This window comes from Anolis carolinensis, chromosome 6 (assembly GCF_035594765.1).
Source record: "Anolis carolinensis isolate JA03-04 chromosome 6, rAnoCar3.1.pri, whole genome shotgun sequence".
Lineage (NCBI taxonomy): Eukaryota > Metazoa > Chordata > Lepidosauria > Squamata > Dactyloidae > Anolis > Anolis carolinensis.
The window spans coordinates 31,309,515-31,333,719 of NC_085846.1; the positions used below are offsets into that span (position 1 = coordinate 31,309,515).

A 24,205-nucleotide genomic window follows, 5' to 3' on the forward strand; every position below is an offset into this window, starting at 1 on the left:
ATAATAAAACGGAACAATACAATCTCTAAAATCAGAACACTAAATAAAGAACAACACTCTGAAAATAGGGGAATTCCACACAGAAAACAATCAGGGCCAGCTAACACCTCCCAACAAAGGATTCCCATCATCAAAGTCTGGCCAATCCTCTGTTTTCTCAGGGCCACGGACAGTAGAAGCACATAAAATATCGCAAACAACATCACTCTGAAAACAAGGTAATTCCAGACAGGAAACAATCAGGGACAGCTAACACCTCCCAACAAAAAAATCACTCAGGGAGGAAACAGCCAGGCTTTAAATCTGCAAGGCCATTACATCCTAATCATTTTTCCTAATTGCAGCATTCATACTTGCCTCCAACAGACAAAAAAAAATCAGAAATATTGTATATTCACACCCTTTAGGAAATAATATCCCCTGATGGCATAGTATGTTAAAGCGCTGAGCTGCTGAACTTCTGGACCGAAAGTCCGCAGGTTTGAATTGGGGGAGCGGAGAGAGCCCCCACTGTTAGCTCCAGCTTCTGCCAACCCAGAAGTTCAAAAACATGTAAATGTGAGTGCATCAATAGGTACTTCTCCAGCGGGAAGGTAACGCCGCTCCATGCAGTCATCCCACATGACCTTGGAGGAGTCTACGGACAACGCCGGCTCTTTGGCTTAGAAATGGAGATGAGCACCAACCCCCAGAATCAGACATGACTGGACTTAACGTCAGGGGAAAACGTTTACCCTTTACCTTAACTACCACCAATTCCTCAATACTTTATTTCCCATATCACCATTCTTCGCCACAGCAACGCGTGGCCGGGCACAGCTAGCTGCCATATAAAATCCAGAGTATCTGCTTTGAACAGGATTATATTGCCATTTAATCCAGTTGAAACCAGATTATCTTAATTTTATATGGCATTGTAGATGGGGCCACAGGGACATGTTCTCTCAGATCAAAAAGAAATAGATTTTTTTAATGTACAGAGTTGTTGCTTTTTTCTTTTCTTGGGGGTCCTGTGCCTCTAACCCCAGTGAATATGGAAGGATGAGTACATTCGAAAAGCGAATGACTGCTTTGGAAGCTTCTGGAAGAAGTGATTTACTCTTGACCCCAAGAGAAGGGGCTTTCAGGTGGGCTTGAATGCCAAAAACAGATTGCAAAGACCCAGAATTTCCTTTGATAGAAGATGGCAGATCTATCAAGGTGAAAGCCAGGGCTGTGTATCCAAACATGCATCTGAAAATGGCATCTGAAAATGGGATCTGATGTGCTTTAAGCGAATTGGATGACATGGGCATTTAACATAAAGAGCATTAAAAAGCAACCTTTGTACATTGTCGGTGTTACTTGCAGTTCTTCTTGGTTGAGGAATATCAAATATTAAAGTTACCATGGGGAGCAGTGAAGCCTGGAGGCTAGGAAGGGCAGAGGACATTGGGGAGCAGTATGAAACAGAACAACCTCATAAAACTTAGAGAACTGGAAAGATATAGTTAGACCAGTGGGACATGCCAGATCTCAACTCACATAGATTTCTCCTCCTTGCCTCCCCCCCCCCCCCCCCCCCAACTGACATTAAACAAGTCACGGTATAGTTTCAAGAGCGCATAATGTGATGTAAGACAATCTCAGTTGTGAGTAGTTGGGTGGATTTGCTTTGAAAAGTTCTTTCTTAATAATATCTTCTAGTCAGTTCCTGGGGGACCAGGGAAAGCTTAGTGGGAAATAACTTGGGCACTCTACTGAGCTTTCTCCATCTTCCAACACAGTCGAGGATTCTTTGTACTGCCTCCCGTCCTTTAGTTAAATCTTTCTGTTTTCCTCCTTTGCAGCTAAAGGGATAGGAATTAGGCAATTGACTAATTCAAAGGGAGAGATCTAACAGATTCATTCTAGCTGTTGAATGTTGCTTTTCAGTGCCTGGAAAAGCTTATCTTGTGAGATATTGTTGGAAATAGCAACCTTCTTCAAGCCTCCACGAATAATTTGTTTTGCATGTGATTCTGTTTACTGTATTGTATATGTATTGTATTCCTTATGTGGAATATTTTCATTTCTGATCCATGGGGTCATTGTTCCATGTTGCTGGCCCCAATATATATACCGTGTTGCAAATGTATGTTTTGGTATGCAGCTTTCCATTTACAGTAGTCTCACTTATCCAAGACTTGCTTATCCAAGCCTCTGGATTATCCAATGCATTTTTGTAGTCAATGTTTTCAATATATTGTGATATTTTGGTGCTAAACTGGTAAATACAGTAATTACAACATAACTACTGCACATTGAACTACTTTTTCTGTCAAATTTGTTGTAAAACATGATGTTTTGGTGCTTAATTTGTAAAATCACAACCTAATTTGATGTATAATAGGCTTTTCCTTAATCTCTCCTTATTATCCAAGATATTCGCTTATCCAAGCTTCTGCTGGCCCGTTTAGCTTGGATAAGTGAGACTCTATTGTATTTAAAATTAGGTAAGATTGAGTGTGTTTAGACTGGGGTGGATAGGAATCCCCCTTATTTCAAATTCTATCTATCATCAGCTATTCTGAGTCTAACAGAGTCAGAAATGTGTGGTCGTAGTTGTCAGTGTTCACGAAGCCCAGTGCCATTTGCCTTATTAGCTAGTGTACACTGTTTCAAACATGGACACAGGCACGCATTCTGCTCTGCTAGCTGTTTTTGAAGTTGCACATCAGCAAACCATGCTAGAACCCAAGAGATCAACCTTGCCCCGTCCCCACTTTGGCAATCACTCATATACAGATTTCATATAAAGATGTGTATTTTTAATTGGCAAAAAGCATGCATGAAAATTTGCTGAGGAAATTGACAAAATGCTTGCAAAATGATGCTCTTAAGTAGCCATAGATATCTCAATGAGCCACGCATTCCCTCCTGAGGCTGGATTCATTCCTGGGTAGCAAATCACTTAGGCATCTACACCTGAGTCTTCAAGGCTTCTTCGTCCAAAATCTATCCAGGTGGGGAAGTGAGAGTTGAAGTCTTGCGCATTACTTTCCTTGCCTCAGCTCTTCTGTTGGAGGGAATAGACATTGTGGTTAACTGCAGGCAGAGGTAGGTCATATGAAATGCTATTCCATTACACCTGCTCTTAGAGGGGAGGGATAATATCTTATCCTTGGGCTAATCTTTCATCAGTGGGTGGTTCTGCCCTCAAGCTATGAACTTTGGTCTGGGGAGGAAAATTGTACAGCCTTCCTTATATAGAGTATTTTAATTTCTGATCAATGGGGTCATTGTTCCATGTTGCCAGTTAAACCTTTAAAAAGATATATCCTTTGTATTTTTGCTAATATGACATATCCCCTATTAATTAAGCTACTCACTGAGAATCCAGAAACATAGTTGAAATTCTAACATATACATTTTCTGGGGATGCTCAGAGTATAGTCCTTATTCATATCTTCCACCTTAATGATTTTGAACTATAAGGACACAGTTATCTGTTCAGTTAGAAAGATGACTATCTTAAGGTGAAGATTCAAAAGCATTTTTAGGGAGTGGGGAATAATTTGGAATTGCTTCCATTTGATTTGTTTTACTATATCTCTTCCCAATCGAAGTCTGAAAACAGAAACACCGAGGAGTCCTGTAGGTCTGAAGCACACATCCTCCATGCTCATCATTGGTTGCCAATTGCCTGACTACCCCCTTTCACAGAGCTTTTATAAGAAAATATAAGGAATGGGTGGATAAATGTGTGAATATTCATATCTTTAACACAAAAAGGAAGGAATGGATCAGATAAACCAATATTGAATTTAACGCCATGCCTACCTGTCACTGTACGTTCGTATTTGTGAAGCCAGATAGACCCTTGGCTTAGGAATAACCATATTAATTTTATTTCATATGCAGGGCCCAACTTAGTAACCTCTGGAAGCAATGGGAGTTATAATCCAATACATCTGGAGGCTGGCGGCAGCCAATAATATCCATGTTAGCAGAATGAAAATCTCACCCAGAGCAGACCAGTGTAGTCCCCTCTCTGCTCTTCTTCTGCCGGCAGGTAAAGCTCTTTTTACACACACATATACATATATACACATACATACAGACATGCACACACAAACATCTGAAACTATGTATTTTATCTGTGAGGTGTAACATCTTTCCCCTAAGTGACTATGCATCCTGACTGATTAACACAGGTAAGGGATTTCTTCCTCCTTCCAGGAGCCAGGACTAAAGAATCAATACTTTGATATTAGGCAATGATTGCAAAGCATGAAGCAAAACTCTGATGTGGCTTCAATTATGAGATTTGATTCAAGATACCAGAGGACAGTAAAAAATGTGACAATCTCACAAAGCCTAAAGAACTGAAAAGATATGCTGTGCTGTCTTACTGGGTTCCTATCCCCTGCTTATTTCCTGCTTTGCTGTTCTTGGGTGGAATGTTCCATTGGCTCCTGTTTTGGGGGTGGAGCTTGGGACTCCCCTTTAGGTTTGTATGAGTTGGTTCAGCCTGTGAGCTAGGCTCTAGAGCAGGGGTCCCCAAACTAAGGCCCGGGGGCCGGATGCGGCCCTCCAAGGTCATTTACCTGGCTCCCGCCCTCAGTTTTATAATATAATAATAATAATAATAATAATAATAATAATAATAATAATAATAATAATAACTTTATTTTCATACCCCGCCCCATCTCCCTGAAGGGACTCGGGGCGGCTTACATGGGGCCAGGCCCGATAAAACAAACAAAACAGTAACAAAGCAATAAAACAATTATCCCAGTAAAAAACATCAACATCAATAAAAACAATCATTAAAATCAACATTATAAAATCAACTAGCTGTGCCCGGCCACGCGTTGCTGTGGCCAAGAATGGTGGTATGGGAAATAAAGTATTGAGGAATTGGTGGTAGTTAAGGTAAAGGGTAAACGTTTTCCCCTGACGTTAAGTCCAGTCATGTCTGATTCTGGGGGTTGGTGCTCATCTCCATTTCTAAGCCAAAGAGCCGTCGTTGTCTGTAGACTCCTCTAAGGTCATGTGGGATGACTGCATGGAGCAGCGTTACCTTCCCACCGGAGCAGTACCTATTGATGCACTCACATTTACATGTTTTTGAACTTCTGGGTTGGCAGTAGCTGGGGCTAACAGTGGGGGCTCTGTCAGTTCCCCCAATTCAAACCTGCGGCCTTTCGGTCCAGAAGTTCAGCAGCTCAGCGCTTTAACATGCTGCGCCATCAGGGGATATTATTTCCTAAAGGTTGTGAATATACAATATTTCTGATTGTTTTGTTTTTGTCTGTTGGAGGCAAGTATGAATGCTGCAATTAGGAAAAATGATTAGGATGTAATGGCCTTGCAGATTTAAAGCCTAGCTGTTTCCTCCCTGAGTGATTTTTTTGTTGGGAGGTGTTAGCTGGCCCTGATTGTTTCCTGTCTGGAATTCCCTTGTTTTCAGAGTGGTGTTGTTTGCGATATTTTATATGCTTCTACTGTCTGTGGCCCTGAGAAAACAGAGGATTGGCCAGACTTTGATGATGGGAATCCTTTGTTGGGAGGTGTAAGCTGGCCCTGATTGTTTTCTGTGTGGAATTCCCCTATTTTCAGAGTGTTGTTCTTTATTTAGTGTTCTGATTTTAGAGATTGTATTGTTCTGTTTTATTATACCACATTAATTTTTATATATTCTGATTTTAGTGTTTTTGAATACTTGGAGCCAGATTGTATTCATTTTCACGGTTGACCGCAACACAATAATAATAATAATAATAATAATAATAATAATAATAATAATAAGGATAGTAATGATAGTAATAATAATGACTTTGGTAATACATAGTGCTTCACTGCCTTCTCAGCTTCCTTTCTGGAAGAATCCTTTCTTGGGAGGTGTTAGCTGGCCCTGATTGTTTCCTTTGTGGAATTTCCAATTTCCTTGCTTTATTTACTTTCTTTATTTCTTTATTACTGTCCTGGTTTTAGAGATTATATTGTTCTGCATTATTCTATCCTAGAAATTATTTCATATCAAAGTAGAATCTCACTTATCCAACATTCGATTATACAATGTTCTGGATTATCCAACACAGTCTGCCTTTTCATAATCAATGTTTTTGTAGTCAGTGTTTCAAATTCATTGTGATATTTTACTGGTAAATTTGTAAATACAGTACAGTAGAGTCTCACTTATCCAACATAAGTGGGCTGGCAAAATGTTGGATAACCGAATATGTTGGATAATAAGGAGGCATTAAGGAAAAGCCTATTAAATATCAAATTAGGTTATGATTTTACAAATGAAACACCAAAACATCATGTTAGACAACAAATTTGGCAGAAAAAGTAGTTCAATACGCAGTAATGCTATGTAGTAATTACTGTATTTATGAATTTAGCAATATATCATGATATATTGAAAACATTGACTACAAAAATGCGTTGGATAATCCAGAACGTTGGATAAGCGAGACTCTACTGTAATTACTACATAGCATTACTGCACATGGAACTACCTTTTCTGTCAAATTTGTTGTATAATATGATGTTTTGATGCTTAATTTGTATAACGATTACCTAATTTGATGTTTAATCAGCTTTTCCTGAATCCCTTCTTATTATCCAATATATTTACTTATCCTGCCGGCCTGTTTATGTTGGATAAGTGAGAGTCTACTGTATATTGATCATCTTATATTATCTGCTTAGAATTGGATTATATGAGGCCCCTTCTTCACAGTTGTATAAAATGCACACTGAAGTGGATTATATGGAAGTGTGGAGTCAAGATAATCCAGTGCAAAGCAGATAATATAAGATTATAAATGGGTTATATAGCTGTGTGGAAGGGCCTTGAGTCTACACTGCCATATAATCCAGTGCAAATTAGATAATCTGTGGAAGAAGCCTAAGTGAGGCCTAAATTTGCCTGTCCCCTAACTGAAACCTGGCTGTCCCTTGGTTGCTAGGCAACGAAGTGGGCAGAGATTAGCCCTCTAAACTGGCAGCAATTGGATAAAAACAATTATTGCTCTCCCTCTAATTAGGACTTTATTTTTCTTTTCTTTTTGTTGTATCAACCTAGAGGCGTGGATGATGGGTTGTGTTGTCAAATTTCGAGGTTGGGGGGCCTGTAGTTTTGTTGTTTTGTCCACTGCCCTGATGCCATCACTCTTTTATATATATAGATATAATATTTTATATCAGTTTTAATAATATAATATATTGGATATATATATAATATTGATGATAATCATATGTTATACAATATAATACTAGTAGTAATACCATATAATAATATTAATTATATGTTATATGTTCCGTCCCCCAGGACGATGGTTTGCCTTACCTATTGGTCGTTTGTTTGTTTTCCCTCCTTTACATTTTGTTTGAGCCTCTGGCTGCAAAAGCCTAGGAAAAGTGGCTTGGAATCTGCAAGAGCTGGCTGCAGTTTTCTTTGCAGTGATTGGTCAAAGAATGCAACATCTTAGGACCGCCCTTTTTACCAGGGTCTAGTCTCCATTTTGGAGCTTCTTTCTGGCTATAGTCTTCCAACGTGCTGGAGCTGTGCAAGGCTAACTGGGACAAATCATCCTCAAAACCAGGCCAATCTAAGCCTATCCAAATTAGATAAGTATTGAATTATATTGATCTGGAATAGGAAATCTAGTTAGAGGAGCAGGGTTATTCTGTCGCTTCTAGAACTAATCTTTGCTGTAAAGATAGGGAAGGAAAGAGTTTCTCCTTCTAATATAGGCAGCGTGATTAGGGTATAGTGGTTTTATAATCACCTTTGCTTTCTGGAACCAGGGATAATTCTGTACCTAAAACCTATAGAAATTTATTTCATTTTCTGCAACTTTAAGATCTGTGCCAGGTTTACAACCTTGTATGAATAAACATCCTTTTTGAAGTTATCCAGACTCAGTCGTTCAATATCTATAGGACAGCTTATAGGGATTTGCAGTTCGCCCGGATAAAGGACAGCACGTTTCAGTTTTATAGTTTTTTATTGTCCGGCGGACGGCACAGTTTTGAGGACGATCAGCGGTTTTTCCGCTTCAGCTAGCTTGCACGGCCATAGAGACTTTGATTTTGTGGTCTGTTGCAGTGAAAGCTTGCTGCCAGGCCGAAAGGCAAGTGAGAGAGTGGGGCTCCATTTCTTCAGCCTCTGCAGTATCCTGCTCTTCAGCTTGCGTGTGTGCGCGTAGCCCTGCGGCTGTTTCTGCAATTGCACGGCTGTGCAAAACCCAGCAATCTACCCCGAGCTCCTTCGGTGGCAGGCATCGAGCCGCGGAGCTCCAGCAGTAGGTCCTGGGCTTACACGGAGGTGGTGAGTCCAGAAGCGCTCGGCCGGGACGGTCGCCTGGCGGTGGTGACCTGCCTCATTGTCCTGCGGTGGTGACCTGCCTCATCGTCCTGCGGTGGTGACCTGCATCATCGTCCTGCGGTGGTGACCTGCCTCATCGTCCTGCGGTGGTGACCTGCCTCATCGTCCTGCGGTGGTGACCTGCCTCATCGTCCTGCGGTGGTGACCTGCTTCATCATCCTGCGGTGGTGACCTGTTTCATCGACCTGCGGTGGTGACCTCCCTTCACAGCGGGGAGGAGGCGTCTTTTCTCTCCTCCTTTCCAAAGCCAGCCTCGGTGCTCCTTCGGCGGCAGGCCTCGAGCCGCAGAGCACGAGGTGCTTGAAAATTTGGCGAAGTCGCCATTTTGGCAGTTTACGTCACTCGGGCAAGGGAGGTATCAAGTGGCAAGTTGCTGTCAGTTGGCATTTTGCAGCTTGCCCACTAAAATCTGGCGCCAAAGGTCACAATCTTTGAAAAGTATAGTTACTTAGTGATATATATTGCTATGGTTAAGTGTTGTGCATTGTATTATATATTGCATTTGCTTTTATTGTAAATTTACTTGCTGGTATGTTGTATTTGCTTTTGTTGTAAATTTACTTGCTATTAAGAATACATAATGTCTATGCAATTTCAAGATGATACAGATGGTATACCTCCTTCTGAGGCTGAAAGTAGGAATGAAAGGCCCCAAAGGATAAAGCACCCTTCAGCCAAGATGCTAGCCCATCTAATAGATGAAAAGGAGCTCCTCCATGTGAGGTTAGGTTCGGCATGGGAGCGAATTGTAACATTGATGGACAGAATTGAGAGCTTGGGTATTACAAGGGTGCCATCCATATTACAGACCGACCTTGAAGAGACCTTCGGTCTCTGGAGGGGTTTGGTGTCTAAGATAGTCCAGGTCCTCGAGCGCATTAACGCCAAGGATTCAGAGTTAGAAATAGTGAGTGTCTTAGCTGACACTAATGAGAAAGAAAATAAGGTGAGGGCAATTCTAGATGCCTTGGAATTTAGTTCTCCACCTGTTAATCTAAGGTCTGAGCCAAAAGGAAATCAGTCTTCCTTATGCAGCCATGAGACCAATCTTTTAAAATCACCTGCTGTGGCACTTAGTCTTAAGTCCAACCGCTCTAGCCAGGTATCTAAACTAAGGGAGTGTGCATCATCTAAACATAGCCACTCTAGCAAGTCTTCTGCTGCTGGGAGTGCCATCTCTTCCCTAGCTGCCTTGCACATTAAGGAGGCTGCACGTCTGGAGCTAAAGAGCAAGGTAGCGGGGGCGGAGGCTGATGCTAAGGCAGCTGATCTCACCCTTCCCTTTAAAGAAGAAGAGCAACGACTGCAAAGCAAAATGCAAATAGAACAGGCCCAAAGGCAATGTGAAATAGAAATGCTTAGAATAAAGATGGATGCCGCAGCCAAAAGGGTAAGGGCTGAGACTTTGGCCAAGGCCCTAATTGAGCCACTCACAGAAGAAAATGTAAGTCAGTTGCCGAAGCAGGACCCTTCTTCCAAGGTGCTTGTGCATCTTAATAGCTTAAACAGCCAGTTTTCGGATGAGGAACAGGAAGACTTCTCTCCTTACCCAGAGCAGGGCCCCAAAGTCACTTTTGAGTTTCCTGCAGAGCAGAGCGTCATAGCGGGGAGCTCACCCTTGCCCGAGCTACCTGTGCCTCCTGCTAAATCCCTAGGTCAGTCAATCAGGGCCTCAAGGCCAAGTGCTAGTTGGCCCTTACAGACAGCTGCACAGGGAGCCACCGATTCGTCAGTGGTCGATGTCATCCCTCCAAGAGGCCAAAGGTTGACGCAAGGTGCACGGTGGGAGTCCACTCCACAACAGCAAACTCCTCAATTGTTCCCTTCGACGCCAGAGTCCCAGCTTGTCTCCATCATCAGAAGCCCCAGAAGAGATCTTAAGGACAAGGATGTCGAAAAGTTTTCGGACAAGCCTGAGGAATTTCTTCTCTGGAAGGCCACCTTCCAGAGAGCAATCAGAGACTTAAAGTTATTGCCTGAGGAAGAACTGACTCTTCTGGCTGCATGGTTGGGCCCAGCCTCATCCTCACAAGTTAAGAAGATCTACGCAGCCCACGTAGCCGATCCCGACAAAGCCCTGGAAAAGGCCTGGGCCAGGTTGCAGCAGAGGTATGGGGCCAGCACAGAGATTGAAGCATCTCTTATGGACAAGCTCCAAAGGTTCCCAGCTTTGAAACTCAAAGACTTCAAACTCTTGTGGGACCTCAGCGATCTCCTTACGGAATTAGAGTCGGCCAAGGAGAATCCAGAACTGCCCGGTTTGAAGTGCCTCGATCAGCACCTGTCCCAGAGGCAGATCTTGACCAAGCTGCCCTTCACTTTGCAAGAACGCTGGGGACAGGAGGTCTTCAACTACAAGGAGGCCCACTCCCAGGCATACCCTCCATTTTCTCATTTGGTCCAGTTCATCACCAGGGCGGCCAGAGAAAGGAATGATCCGCAGACGGGCCTCCCCACCTTATACCAAGGGACCCAGCCAGAGAAGGCACCTAAAGTGGAGAAAAAACCATCCAGAGAGGCCAAAAGACCGGTTAGTGTTAAGGCTGTTGAAACTCAGCACAGGGCCAACGAAGCCAAGTCAGAGGTGAAGGAGGTGCTCTGCCCCATTCACCAAAAGCCTCACAGTTTGGCCAACTGCCGGGAATTTGGCAAGAAGCCTTATAAAGAAAGACAACAGATTGTACAGAAGCTGGGCATATGTTTTAGGTGCTGTGGAGCAACTCCTCACTTTGCATCCAACTGCAAAGAGGACGTCAAATGCGCAAGGTGTAACAGCCTTAAGCATTGCACCGCGATGCACAACTCTGACGCTGTCTCCCGCGCCAAAGGGGACACGTCTTCCAAAGAAGGGTCATCTACTGAAGCCACCAACATGCAGACCGCGTCACGGATGCAGGAGGATGCCCCATCGGTCGCCTGTACTGAACTATGCTCTGACGTGCACCAGTTCAGAGTCTGCCATCCCATCTGCCTAGCAGATGTATATCCAGCCAGAAGACCTTGGCTTAAAAAGAGACTTTACGTGGCTTTGGATTCACAAAGCGACGCCTCCCTGGCGACTCCAGAGTTTTTCCAACTGTTTGACATAAAAACCCAGACGGTCGACTACACCATGTCCACCTGTGTAGGGAAGAAGAAGTTGCAGGGTCGCATAGCATCCGGCTTTGTTGTCTCCTCTTGTGACCAGAAGAGACTGTTCGAGTTACCAGACCTCATTGAGTGTTCCTCTATTCCCCGGAACAAAAGGCAGATTGTAACTAGAGAAGTTGTGGAGGCTCATCCACACTTGCGAAGGCTGAAGAACGCCTTACCTGCTTTCCGTCCAGATGTGGACATTGCCCTTCTGCTTGGTGCGGACTGTCCGAACTTGTTCTATGTGAACGACCAAGTTAAGGGACCTCCAGGGGCGCCCATTGCTCAGCTGCTACCACTAGGCTGGACAGTTACAGGCCCAGTGTGCATAAATAGGATGCACCCTCCATCGTTGGTGGGCACTCGTCAAGCGCATGTGCTTCAAGGTAGTCGCCCCACACTAATGCATAGCTGTTTGAGTCATATCTCGGTCTATTGTCAGGGGATAACACCAGAGTATTCTTCCATCTTTGAAGTCTCCGAAAGGGATGAAACTACAGCGCTTTCCAAAGATGAACAGAGGTTTTTAGAGATCATGAACTCTCAAGTTTCCCGGAGTCCCGAGGGAAATTGGATAGCCCCTCTGCCTTTTAAAGCAAAAAAACCCACTTTGCCAAACAACAGGCATGTGGCAGAAAATAGACTCTGGTCACTGAAGAAGAAGATGCAGAAAGACCCCAAGGTAAAGGAGCAAATCGTTGGCTTTATGGAAGACATGTTCCAAAGTAACTACGCCGAGGTCTCTGATCAAAGTGAGGTCAATGAAGAAAACTGGTTCCTGCCTTTCCATAAAGTCACGCATCCCCAAAAGCCTAACAAGGTCCGAATTGTATTCGATGCCAGTGCCGCATGCCAAGGCATTTCTCTTAATAATGTTTTGCTAAAGGGACCAGATCTTTTAAACAGTTATGTTTATTTTCACACAGACAGTACAATTGTGCTTGGTTACATTAACAACATGACCAAGAAATTTAAGGTGTATGTGGCTAATAGAGTCAACAACATTCTATCCAGTTCTACGCCTAGCCAGTGGCACCACGTCGCCACCAGCAACAACCCAGCTGACATCGCTTCCAGAGGAGCTTCAACTCAACGAGTGTTAAGTTCAAGTTGGCTGACAGGCCCCAGATGCTTGACCGAAGTCAATTTTCCATCAGCCTTTTCTCCCACCGATAATACAGAATTGCCCGAGTCCGTTCCAGAGGTGAAAGTTTGCAAGATGACCACAGAAATCAAGATGGGCCAAAGATCTTGCCTGGAACCACACCGTTTTGAATGTTTTTCGGAGTGGCACAGTCTTCTTAGAGCAGTTGCTAGGCTTATACATCGTTTAGCTTGCAAAGATAGTGAGCCTTTACAGGTCCAGGATATGATAAAGGCTAAGAGCGTCATATTCAAGTCAGTACAGAGATCTGCTTTCAAGCAGGAAATAGCTAGGCTAGAGCAAGGGCTCAACATCCCTAATCAAAGTCTTCTAAATGAGTTAAACCCATTTCTAGACAAGGAGGGTATTTTGAGAGTTGGAGGAAGGTTAGCCAAGGCTAAACTCAAGGTGTGCGTAAAAAACCCCATCATCATACCCCCTAATAGTCACACTGCATTGCTGCTCGTTCGGCATCACCATGAAAGGATCCATCATCAGGGTAGAACTCTAACTGAGGCAGCCCTTAGAAATGAAGGTCTGTGGGTAGTTAATGCCAAAAGGTTGGTCAACAGTTGTATTTTCAAATGTGTTAAATGCAGGCGCCTTAGGCGAAACTGTCAAAGTCAGTTGATGGCAGAACTACCTCAGGATAGGACTTTGACAGACCCACCCTTTTCCCATGTGGGAATCGATGTGTTTGGTCCTTGGGAGGTTGTCACTAGGAAAACCAGGGGTGGTGTTGTAAATAACAAGAGGTGGGCAGTTTTGTTTACTTGTTTAGTAATATGAGCTGTCCATATAGAAGTCATAGAAGGGATGGACACTTCATCATTTTTAAACGCATTAAAAAGGTTCATAGCCCTCAGAGGGCCAATTAAGTCAATTCGGTCGGACTGTGGCACCAATTTTGTAGGTGCGACCAAAGAACTCAATTGTGTGTCTAGGTTTGGGAGAGACCCAAAGGTTCAGAACTTTACGAATACTGAACAAATTATGTGGACTTTCAATGTTCCTCACGCCTCCCATATGGGTGGTGTTTGGGAGAGGATGATTGGTATTAGTCGCAAAATCCTTAATGCCATGTTTTTGAGTCATAGGTCATTGAGGCATGATGTTTTGGTGACACTTATGGCGGAAGTTACTGCAATTATCAACAACCGGCCGCTGGTTCCCCTTACCAGTGACCCTGAGAACTTACAACCACTGACTCCTGCACTTATTTTGACACAAAAGGTGCCAGGATGGAAGGACGTCATGTTGCCAGTTCCGGACGGAACTCACCGTGCCCTGTGGAAACAGGTGCAGTCCTTGGCCAACCACTTTTGGAAAAGGTGGAAAGCTGAGTACTTAAGCCAGCTTCAAGCTAGAAGAATCTGGCAAAGCCCACAGGACAACATTGAGGTTAACAACGTTGTGTTGTTAAAGGACAAAGACTTGCCCCGCCATGCGTGGCCCATGGGCATTGTATTAAAGACCTTTCCCTGCCCGGACGGTAAGGTCAGGAAAGTTCAATTAAAGACTTGCAACAGAGGCAAAGTGTCCATTTTGGACAGACCAATTAGTGACCTCGTGTTGCTTATTGGAGATGTTTAAAGTTCTAGTGTTTGTATTGTTGTGTATACAAAGGTGTTTGTATGTTTTTGATTGGTAAATTCCCACATCCTGGGAATTTAGCGGGGAGTGTTCCGTCCCCCAGGACGATGGTTTGCCTTACCTATTGGTCGTTTGTTTGTTTTCCCTCCTTTACATTTTGTTTGAGCCTCTGGCTGCAAAAGCCTAGGAAAAGTGGCTTGGAATCTGCAAGAGCTGGCTGCAGTTTTCTTTGCAGTGATTGGTCAAAGAATGCAACATCTTAGGACCGCCCTTTTTACCAGGGTCTAGTCTCCATTTTGGAGCTTCTTTCTGGCTATAGTCTTCCAACGTGCTGGAGCTGTGCAAGGCTAACTGGGACAAATCATCCTCAAAACCAGGCCAATCTAAGCCTATCCAAATTAGATAAGTATTGAATTATATTGATCTGGAATAGGAAATCTAGTTAGAGGAGCAGGGTTATTCTGTCGCTTCTAGAACTAATCTTTGCTGTAAAGATAGGGAAGGAAAGAGTTTCTCCTTCTAATATAGGCAGCGTGATTAGGGTATAGTGGTTTTATAATCACCTTTGCTTTCTGGAACCAGGGATAATTCTGTACCTAAAACCTATAGAAATTTATTTCATTTTCTGCAACTTTAAGATCTGTGCCAGGTTTACAACCTTGTATGAATAAACATCCTTTTTGAAGTTATCCAGACTCAGTCGTTCAATATCTATAGGACAGCTTATAGGGATTTGCAGTTCGCCCGGATAAAGGACAGCACGTTTCAGTTTTATAGTTTTTTATTGTCCGGCGGACGGCACATTATATATTACATATTATATAATAGTATAGTGGTATAGTTCAATATAGTAATATATAATGCTAATATTGTGTTACACTTTCCATTGAAATTCTAATAGGTTTATGTTGGTTAAAATTGTTTTCATTTTTAAATATTGTATTGTTTTTTCATTGTTGTTGTTGTTACACTACAAATGTGCAGTATGCATAGGAATTTGTTTGTATTTTTTTTTCAAATGATAATTCGGCCCCTCAACAGTCTGAAGGATTGTGGACCGGCCCTCGGCTTCAAAAGTTTGGGGACCCCTGCTCTAGAGGCTTTTTCCCTTCATTTGGCATTCCAGAGAAAAACCTCTTAGAGATAGGTCTTAGAATTTGGTCTGGGTTCTTTGACCTGGCAAATTCAAACAGGCAACATAAATCACGTGCTTACCTTATAGTCACATCATAGCTTTAGGTATTTACCTCAAAGATAGCAAAGCTTATAGTTCACCTCGTACTTACCACCTTAGCTTATGTAATTACCTCATAGCCTCATACTTACCATTACAGATAGAGCTCATCATAGCCACGTACTTACCTTACAGTTTACCTCATAGCCTTGTACTTACCTATACCTTGGATAGTATACCTCATAGTAAAGTACTTACCATCATAGATAGTACTTACCATATAGTCATAGATAGTTCACTATAGCTGGTATTTACCACTAAAGTCATTATAGATAGTGCTTATCATAGCCTTGTACATACCCTATAGTCCTTACCTTATAGTTTCCTCATAGCTTGTGTGTTTATCCTTTATAATCTCTATAGCTTTCATTCTCAATCAATATAGTTTTATTTCTGTATAATTTCAGTGATTTTACCTCATATTATTTCTAATACATTAAAAGGACTGTTTTTTGTTTTCAATAAACATATTTTTGGTTATCTTTAATCAGCTTCTAGAGTATTTACTTTGGGGTTTGAGGTATAATTATAAGGTAAACCGAAGCTGCTTGGGTAGCCAGACCTAGAGATAGCCATTTTCCCCCAGCGTGCCTTCACAGTGATTTATGACCTGCTCGGCCCTGCCGATTGGATTTGCCTTTAGAGAGTTGAGAGATAGTGCCCACTGCCTGTCAGGAGTGTGTTAAGAAAGTCACTGCATCACAGTGACAAGAAAACCTGTGTGGCCCCGCCATTTTTTGGTTTTGCCTATAGAAATTAAAGATAGTGCCCGCTCCTTTGAGCGTGTGAGAGAAAGGAAAACACTGTTTCCACAGTGATATAAGTATCCTGTTTGACCCTGCCATTTTAGGATTACTTATTGAAAGACAAATATTGAGCTCTCTCCCTGCTATGTGCGTGTGTGCGTGTGAGGGAGAGAAAAGAGCAGGTTTTCTAAGTGTAAAGATCTGTTCATCCTTTTAAAGACAATATAGGCTTTCTCCCTGTGTAGGGGTTTGAGAAAGTTAAAAGTCAGAGCTCCCAACTGCTATTTCACTTACTAGAGGCGTTTTGGCGCCAAAAGGGGGTTTGCTGCTTGGCAGCCATTTGTGTTGGTCCTTTTAAGCTTCCCTCACAGAAGTGAAGCAGAGGGTTGGCAGTTATTTTGTTTCCACCTTTTCTATATAGATTTCTTTGGATGTGTGCTTTGGTTGAAAGGAGCGGGGAATAGTTTGTTTCATGTTTGTTTTGCCTTTTGCCTGAGGAAAGGAGTTAATACTCACTACCGATTCCATATTTTGTGATTTCACCGTATAGTATAGGTGGTATTGTAGGCTGTGTGCAGTCTGTCACACGTTCAGTCCTCTTTCCACACAGAGTTTACGAGTGATCTATCATAATGGATAGGCTTTCTGAGGGAAGCTCAAGCAGACATTCGCATAGCACCCGCTCCCATAGAGAAAAGCACCCATCAGAAAAGGGCTTGCAACGGTTGCTGGAAAGCGAAAGCTGCTTAATTATAAAGGCTGAAAAGGCTTGGAAAAAAATTGGAAAATGCCATGCGTACTTTGTCAACCACCAATAACCTTGAGGAAATAGCATTTTATAAAAAAGGGCTCCTGGACACCTTTTCTCAATGGAAAGCCCTAATAGATAAACAACAACAAGTTCTTAAAGACATTAATAATGATGAGGCCAAAGAAAGGCTTCAAGCTTTACTCTTTGACTCACAAAATAAAGAAAGTGGAGTTAATGCTGTGCTTGAAGCCTCTCAGTCTCAGCTTCAAGAATTTCAGTTGAGTGAGGTTTACTTTACATCCCCATCTCAGAATTCTCAAGTCAGTCAGGGGTTTTACCCTTCTCGGCCACAGAGCACCAAAAGTTCTGTCACACACCGGTCAAATATGTCATCTGCCAGTAGTCATCGCTCACATTCTAATCATGACAGAGATAGTGCTTGTTCCTATCATAGCAGTGCTTATTTGGCAACCCAGAATTCCAAAGAAACAGAGAGAATGAGGCTTAAAGCTCAGATTCTTCAAGCGGAAGCAGAGGCTGCTATGGCGGCAAAGGAGCTGGACTTTTCCCGAATTTCTAAGATGCACTCCCCTCCCCAAACATCTTTAAAAATTGGGTGTTTCTTAGAATTGTGTGTGCTATATATATATATATATATATATATATATATATATATATATATACTAGCTGTGCCCGGCCACGCGTTGCTGTGGCAAAGTAGTGGTGGTATTGGTTAAAAATTGTTGTGTAATTTTTATTTGACATTCTTTGCATTTTTTATTAATTTTATTGTAAGTTATATTTTTATTTATTATATTTTCTTGTAGTATTTTTAGTTATTTTCTGTTATTTTAGTATTTTATTGTATTAATTTTTTAGTGTTTTTTATTATTTTTTATTGGGTTGCTAGGAGACCAAGTTGGAGGAGCTTAGCCTTCTAACTGGCAGCAATTCGATAAAAGCAATTATTCCTCTCTCTCTAAATAGGACTTTATTTTTCTTTTCTTTTTGTTGTATCAACCTAGAGGCGTGGATGATGGGTTGTGTTGTCAAATTTCGAGGTTGGGGGGCCTGTAGTTTTGTTGTTTTGTGGGTCGCCATGATACCATCACTCTTTTATATATATAGATATAGTGATGTAGGTATGACTGAAATTACTATGTGTTTTACAATCAATGGCATCTTAGAATCAAAGAAATACGGCAATTGTGCCAGTTCTCTGTAGGAATCTGTAGGTTCTCCAACATAATCAACTTCTGGTAAAATAGTGCCATAGAATTATGCTGGAAGACCTAGAGATTCCTAGGCATTTGGTTATCGAGTGTAATTCTGTGGTCAACTTCCAATGAAGATGGACCATAAGAATTATGCTAGAGGACCTAAGGATACCCAGAGGATAAAAATAGTGCTTTTTAATTTGTGGGGGTTTTTTTTTTCATTTTCATGAGGGTTCTGTGCTCCAAACTCCCAAAAAAGAGGGCAGCCTCTTTTACTTCCATTCAGAGGAATTTGAATTAAGAAGCTGCCCTGGCCAGTTCCCAAGGAACAAGGAAACCTTAATGGAAAAGGTGATTGCCAAAAGCAAAAACACTCTATTCAACAAGGTTGTTAAATGAAGCTTTATCTGCTTTTATGTGTTGTATCTCATTTTGGAAGTCTGGTGGTCTGAGAGGCAAGGAACAAATGTTTTGATAATTAAAATAGCTATTTAATTTTTAAAAATAGTTAGGGTTTTCAAAACCCAACTGCTGCTAGAGCCGAAAAAGACTACAGCCAATTTGCTGACTTGGATCAACACATCTGACCAAGTTTTTTCCAGACTTTCTTTCAAGGCTGTAGATATGAAGACTGTTAAAACCAATGGTTACACTTCAAAAATTGATTGTTCTGCCATTCCCAAACACTCTTCATTTTGATTCAACGGTGCGTGATTAGTTAGTTATTCACAGCAGTTAGAGTACCATCGACCTCATTCACATCACATGGGGCACAGACGGACATGCACAGAGCTCTGTTTGTTCTTTCTGGGATAATTTGTTAGAAAGCTTGGCCAGAATCCTGAAGACTACCTTTTTGGAGTTTGAGAACAACTGAGATGCTGAGAGTATATTTTTATTGACACAAACATAGATGGAAAAACAACATGCTTATGATTTGTTGCCTGGGACTCCGTGCCACTTCTTCTACCTCTCTCTGCTGTCGTTCTTAGGTAGAAGATCTCTCAGACATCTCCACTTCAGAGTTTTAGAAGTGTCAAAAATCTATGCTTCCACCAGAATTGATTATTTATTTATTTATTTATTTATTTGCGACTCTTTTATCCCGCCTTTCTCAATCTGGAGGGGACTCAAGGCGGCTTTACAATATAGACAATGCCTTTAAAAACAGGACTATTAAAATAACTGTACCATTAAAACAATTAAAGTATTTAAATCCATCCTTATGGATTCATAAGCATAGTCTGGGCCGTTCCAGTGGTCAGTTGCACATCTTTCATATCTATTACGCCACCAGATTTCCAAAGCCTTGGTCAAAAAGCCACATCTTCATTTTTTTACGGAAGGTCAGGAGGGAGGGGCTGACCTCATTCCCCAGGGAAGTCATAAGGTCAGTCGCCACTAAAGGAAGGGATCTGAGGACCTGTTGGAGAGAAGAAAGTTGAAAGCAGTTTGTCACAAATTGGTTAAAACTGCCTGGCAATGTCGTGAGTGGACAAAACATGGGCCTCCAGATTTTATTGGGCAACAGTTTCCATTAGCCTCAGCCAGCATAAACAATAGTGAAGAATGCTGCGAGTGGTGGCTCTACTACAGCTAGAAGGGCTTCAAGTCACCTGTTGATTATGGTCAACAGATCCATGAATTTCATAAAGTTCTCTTAACCAACGAGTACTCAGAAGAGGTTTTCCCAGTTCCTTTATCCAAGAGTGCACTGACCCATATTCCAATGTTGAGCCGGCATGCCCTACACCAGATTGGGGTCAGACAGAGAGTTCCTCAGCCTCTGCAGAGATGTGAGTGAGTCCCATCATCCAGTAGTGCAAAATCCATATAAAGGTGGTCTTGCCCTGTGCTACCCCAGATCAGCCCCATGTATCATTTGGCCACCATGAAGCTGACCTGGCTCTACATCAATGATTCTCAACCTGGTGCCCCCAGATGTTTTTGACCTTCAATTCCCAGAAATCCTAACAGCTGGTAAAGTGGCTGGGATTTCTGGGAGTTGTAGGCCAAAAATATCCGGGGACCCCAGGTTGAGAACCACTGCTCTACATCAACCTAATGGTTAGTGTAGATGTGGTCTAAAATAAAGCCTGCAGTTTCTGGTCTCCCCAACAGCTGAGGACAGCTGTTTATATACAGTATTCAGTTGGTACTCTGGATTAATAGATTCTGCATTCACTGATTCCACCATCCGCAGCTTGAAAATGCTTTTTAAACAGCCAAAAAACCACGATTTTCCCATTGTAAATACTGTAAAGGACACAATTTTACATTGCGTGAAGGGATAAGCCAATTCCCCAGCCCAGCAGATAGCCATATTTTCACTAGAGCGTCAGATATGCCTGGGAAACCTACTCTTCCTCATGAAGGAGGCTACATTCAAGATCTGAGAAAAATAATATCTATTATTTAATGGCATCTTAGAGTAAGAAATATATGGCTCTTCAGATGCTCTAGGATTCCACCTCCCATCATCCATGAACCTAACCCTTGCTTAATAGGACAGATTGGTTTTTAGAGTCTAGAGGTGAAAAACTTAACGTTCTCCACCCAGGACTAGACAAACCTGTCTAAGCAATTCTTTCTTCAACACGCTGGCACTGTATGTAAGAGGAGGTGGAATGTGAGGAAATGGTTGTACAGGCAGCCCCTAAGTTATGAATAAGATATGTTCTGTAGGTTGGTTCATAACTTGAATTTGCATGTAGGTACATTTTTTAGTGTAACTCCGCTTTCTGTCAGCTTTGGATAGCATAGGGATAGGTGAACCCCCCTGTGGTGTTTGTTTTGCTGGCTGTGCCCCTGTTCAGATTATTTCATCTCACTTTCTATCCCTGTGAGAATTAGAATTTTGAAAAAAAAAAAGGATTGGTGATAAACTTTCATTGGAGACACTTTTCTCCCATGATAATTCTTTCAGGAGTGAATTTCCCTTCCGAGGGATAGATTTTCTCACTTCCTGTTGTCTCACCCCCATTCTTAACTGTGAGTCATTTGTAAGTCATTTGTTTGCAACTTGGGGACTGCCTGCACTTCCATTTCATACGTGGCTTACAAGCTGTGCTATCTGGTTTGGCAATGGGTTAGCAGACAAGGTCAATTTCTTCACAATCCTACCAGGAAGGCTTCTAATCTTGTCGTCTCGTCTTGGAAGATCCCTCCCTTTCCTGTTTAAGTCATCGCTCTCATCATTGGAGACAGATCTTGAGAGACTGGTGCCAATGAGAGCCATTAGAAGCAGGCAGACAAGCACCTTGGTATGCATCTCTGGGAGAAAAGATTAGGCACAGATTACATTGTTTGCCCAATATCACGTCCCATCTCATCACTGTCCCCTCTGCAAATGCACACATCTCTCAGACTTTACTTTTCTCAACCACTTAGGGGATCCATCTACACTGCCATATAATGCAGATGGAACTGCATTTTATTGGTCAGTGTAGACTCATATAATGCAGATTGAACGGCACTGAACTGCATCATATGAGTCTACACTGCTATATAATACCGTTCAATGCTGTTATTCTGCACTCTGAAACATGTGAGTACAGTGTTCCCTCACTACTTTGTGGTTCACTTTCACATATTCGCTGTTTTGCGGTTTTTCAATAAACTCTAAAAGAATATTGTAAATCATAAAGATTTACAATTTACAGCCTAAGGAAGGGAGGAAGAAGAAGCCGAAGAGAGAGAAAAGGAGCCCAAGCGGCAACGGGAGGAGAAGGAGGCGATTTATCAACACACGATTGGTTGATAAGACTTAAAATAATGCATAACTACTAAAATAATGTATAAATATTAAAATAAATACAGTGTCCCTACTTCACGGATTTTCACTTATTGCAGGTGGTGCTGGAACGTAACCCCCACAATAAGTGAGGGAACACTGTAGAACAATAGGTGAACCGCAAAGTAGTGAGGGAACACTGTACTCACATGTTTTTGAATTGCTAGGTTGGCAGAAGCTGGGGCTAACAACAGGAGCTTACCCCACTCCCCGGATTCAAACTGCTGACTTTTTGGTCAGCAAGTTCAGCAGCTCAGCAGTTTAACCTGCTCATCACAGGTGGCTTAACAAACCAAATGTAATATTTATTGATTTCACCTATTTATCCAATTGCATTTTTGTTTGTCTGCAAAGGGATCTTGTGACAGCTTAGAAAAAAACAGAGATGATGAGGTTATTACTGGCACATGTTTTGTGCATCTACACTGTAGAATTAATGCAGTTTGACACCACTTTAATTGCCATGGCACAATACTGTGGGAGTTGTAAGTTCTCTGCGAAAGAGGGTTGGTGCCTCACCAAACTATAACTGTCATGAATCCATGGCAATTTAAGTGGTATCAAGCAGTGTTAGTTCTACAGTGAAGATCAACCTTTAGTCAAGTATATTTAACTAAATCCTCTAGACCTCACTCTCCACCCCAAACCCCAAACTTGATGAAAATATCATTTAAATGTCCTTCAATCATTCCTAGAATGTACCTCCTGATCCCCATGCAGCTGCTGCCTGCTAAAATAGGTTGGGGAGAGAGTTACTATTGTGGCAATAGTGCCAAAATTGTGTCTATGGATGCAATTACACTGTAAATTCAGTGCAATCTGCTATCACTAATTTGCCATGGCTCAATACTGTGGAATCATGGCAATTATAATTTGGTGAGGCATTAGCTCTCTTTGGCAGGGAAGGCAAAACACCTTGTAAAACTCAATGCCATGGAATCATGGCAGATAAAGTGGCGTCGAACTGCATTAATTCTCCAGTGTAGATGTATCCTAAAATGGAAATAATAAGAAACCCCCGAAGAATATGGACAAAGAAAAGGAAGGCATCCTGCTCTTACCTGCAAGATTAATCTTATCAAATATCTGCACCAGATTCGAAGTCCTCTGCTATTCCTGACACAGCAGGCTGCTCTTTTAAAGATGGATTCATATTTGCTCCTCCCCTTGAAAAGGTCTTTGCTTACTGGAAAAATGATAACACTATGTAACAAGATTTGAGGAAAAAACATGTTCCTGGTTTGAAAATGTTATTTCCTGTTCAATTGTGCGGTACTTACTTTGAAAGTATTTGTTCTACTCCAGAAACTTCGTTTTTGTCACTGCCACGAACTATGTTGAACTGGCTGAGACTTGATGAGACATTCATTGAAAAACTGTAGCAAAATGAGCTGCAGGATGTCCCAGAAAAACAAAGGTTTTGCAGTTTAATAAACTTTTTCCATCTATTTATGATAGTGCAATTTAGGAAATGACATTTATAACCCAGTGACAAAAATTGTGTTGCATAGTGTAATCACTCCACTGTGTAAAGGCTTGCAGCACAAAAGAGGAAGACATCATACAGGAATATAAGAAGAGCCCACTGGATAAGATTGATAGATGATCCATTTAGTCCAGTATTCTAATTCATAGAATCGCCATCCAAATGCCTCTGGCATAGTTATACAGTAGGTTGAAGTGGTGTAATCCTGGCCTAGGTTCCTTGCTATTACACTTCACCTCTGGTTTATGCCTATTTTTACCACGTGAGTCCTACCCTGGCCCATACTGCCATCTTGTTCAATTTATATTGTATACCCATTGGCTGTGTAATCACCCAAGGGAGCCATTGCATTTGCTTTTATTAAGGTATTATGTTGTAAAATGTTGGAATTTTAAATATGTTTTGTTAATTGCTCTTATATTGGTTTCTTGTATTTTGTATGATGTATATGTATTGAATGTTTTTATTATGTGTAAACTGCTCTGAGTCCCCACAGGAGATAGAGCGGTATATAAATAAATTTTGTTGTTGTTGTTGTTGTTGTTGTTGCCAAGAGCAACGGGTGCTTATCCCTTGTTGTATATCACTTAAAATATATGATATACAGTAGAGTCTCACTTATCCAACATAAACGGACCGGCAGAATGTTGGATAAGCGAATATGTTGGATAATAAGGAGGGATTAAGGAAAAGCCTTTTAAACATCAAATAGATTATGATTTTACAAATTGAGCATCAAAACATCAT

At 41.7% G+C, this 24,205-nt stretch overlaps 2 long non-coding RNA genes across 3 annotated transcripts; both read right to left on the minus strand.

Annotated features, from left to right (window-relative positions):
- Positions 1 to 2,767: 2,767 nt before the first annotated feature.
- On the minus strand, positions 2,768 to 17,499 carry LOC134292389 (uncharacterized). Of its 2 annotated transcripts, none has more exons than XR_009999620.1 (2): positions 16,728 to 17,499; positions 2,768 to 3,037 (listed from the first exon to the last, which is right to left on the minus strand). It is a non-coding gene; the product is annotated as an uncharacterized LOC134292389 (long non-coding RNA). The 2 variants fall into 2 exon arrangements; XR_009999619.1 differs by lacking the exon at positions 16,728 to 17,499 and adding an exon at positions 16,506 to 16,711.
- A 1,741-nt stretch (positions 17,500 to 19,240) lies between these two features.
- On the minus strand, positions 19,241 to 23,740 carry LOC103279249 (uncharacterized). Its single transcript, XR_010007157.1, has 4 exons — positions 23,253 to 23,740; positions 23,034 to 23,158; positions 21,303 to 21,452; positions 19,241 to 19,602 (listed from the first exon to the last, which is right to left on the minus strand). It is a non-coding gene; the product is annotated as an uncharacterized LOC103279249 (long non-coding RNA).
- Between the last annotated feature and the right edge of the window lie 465 nt (positions 23,741 to 24,205).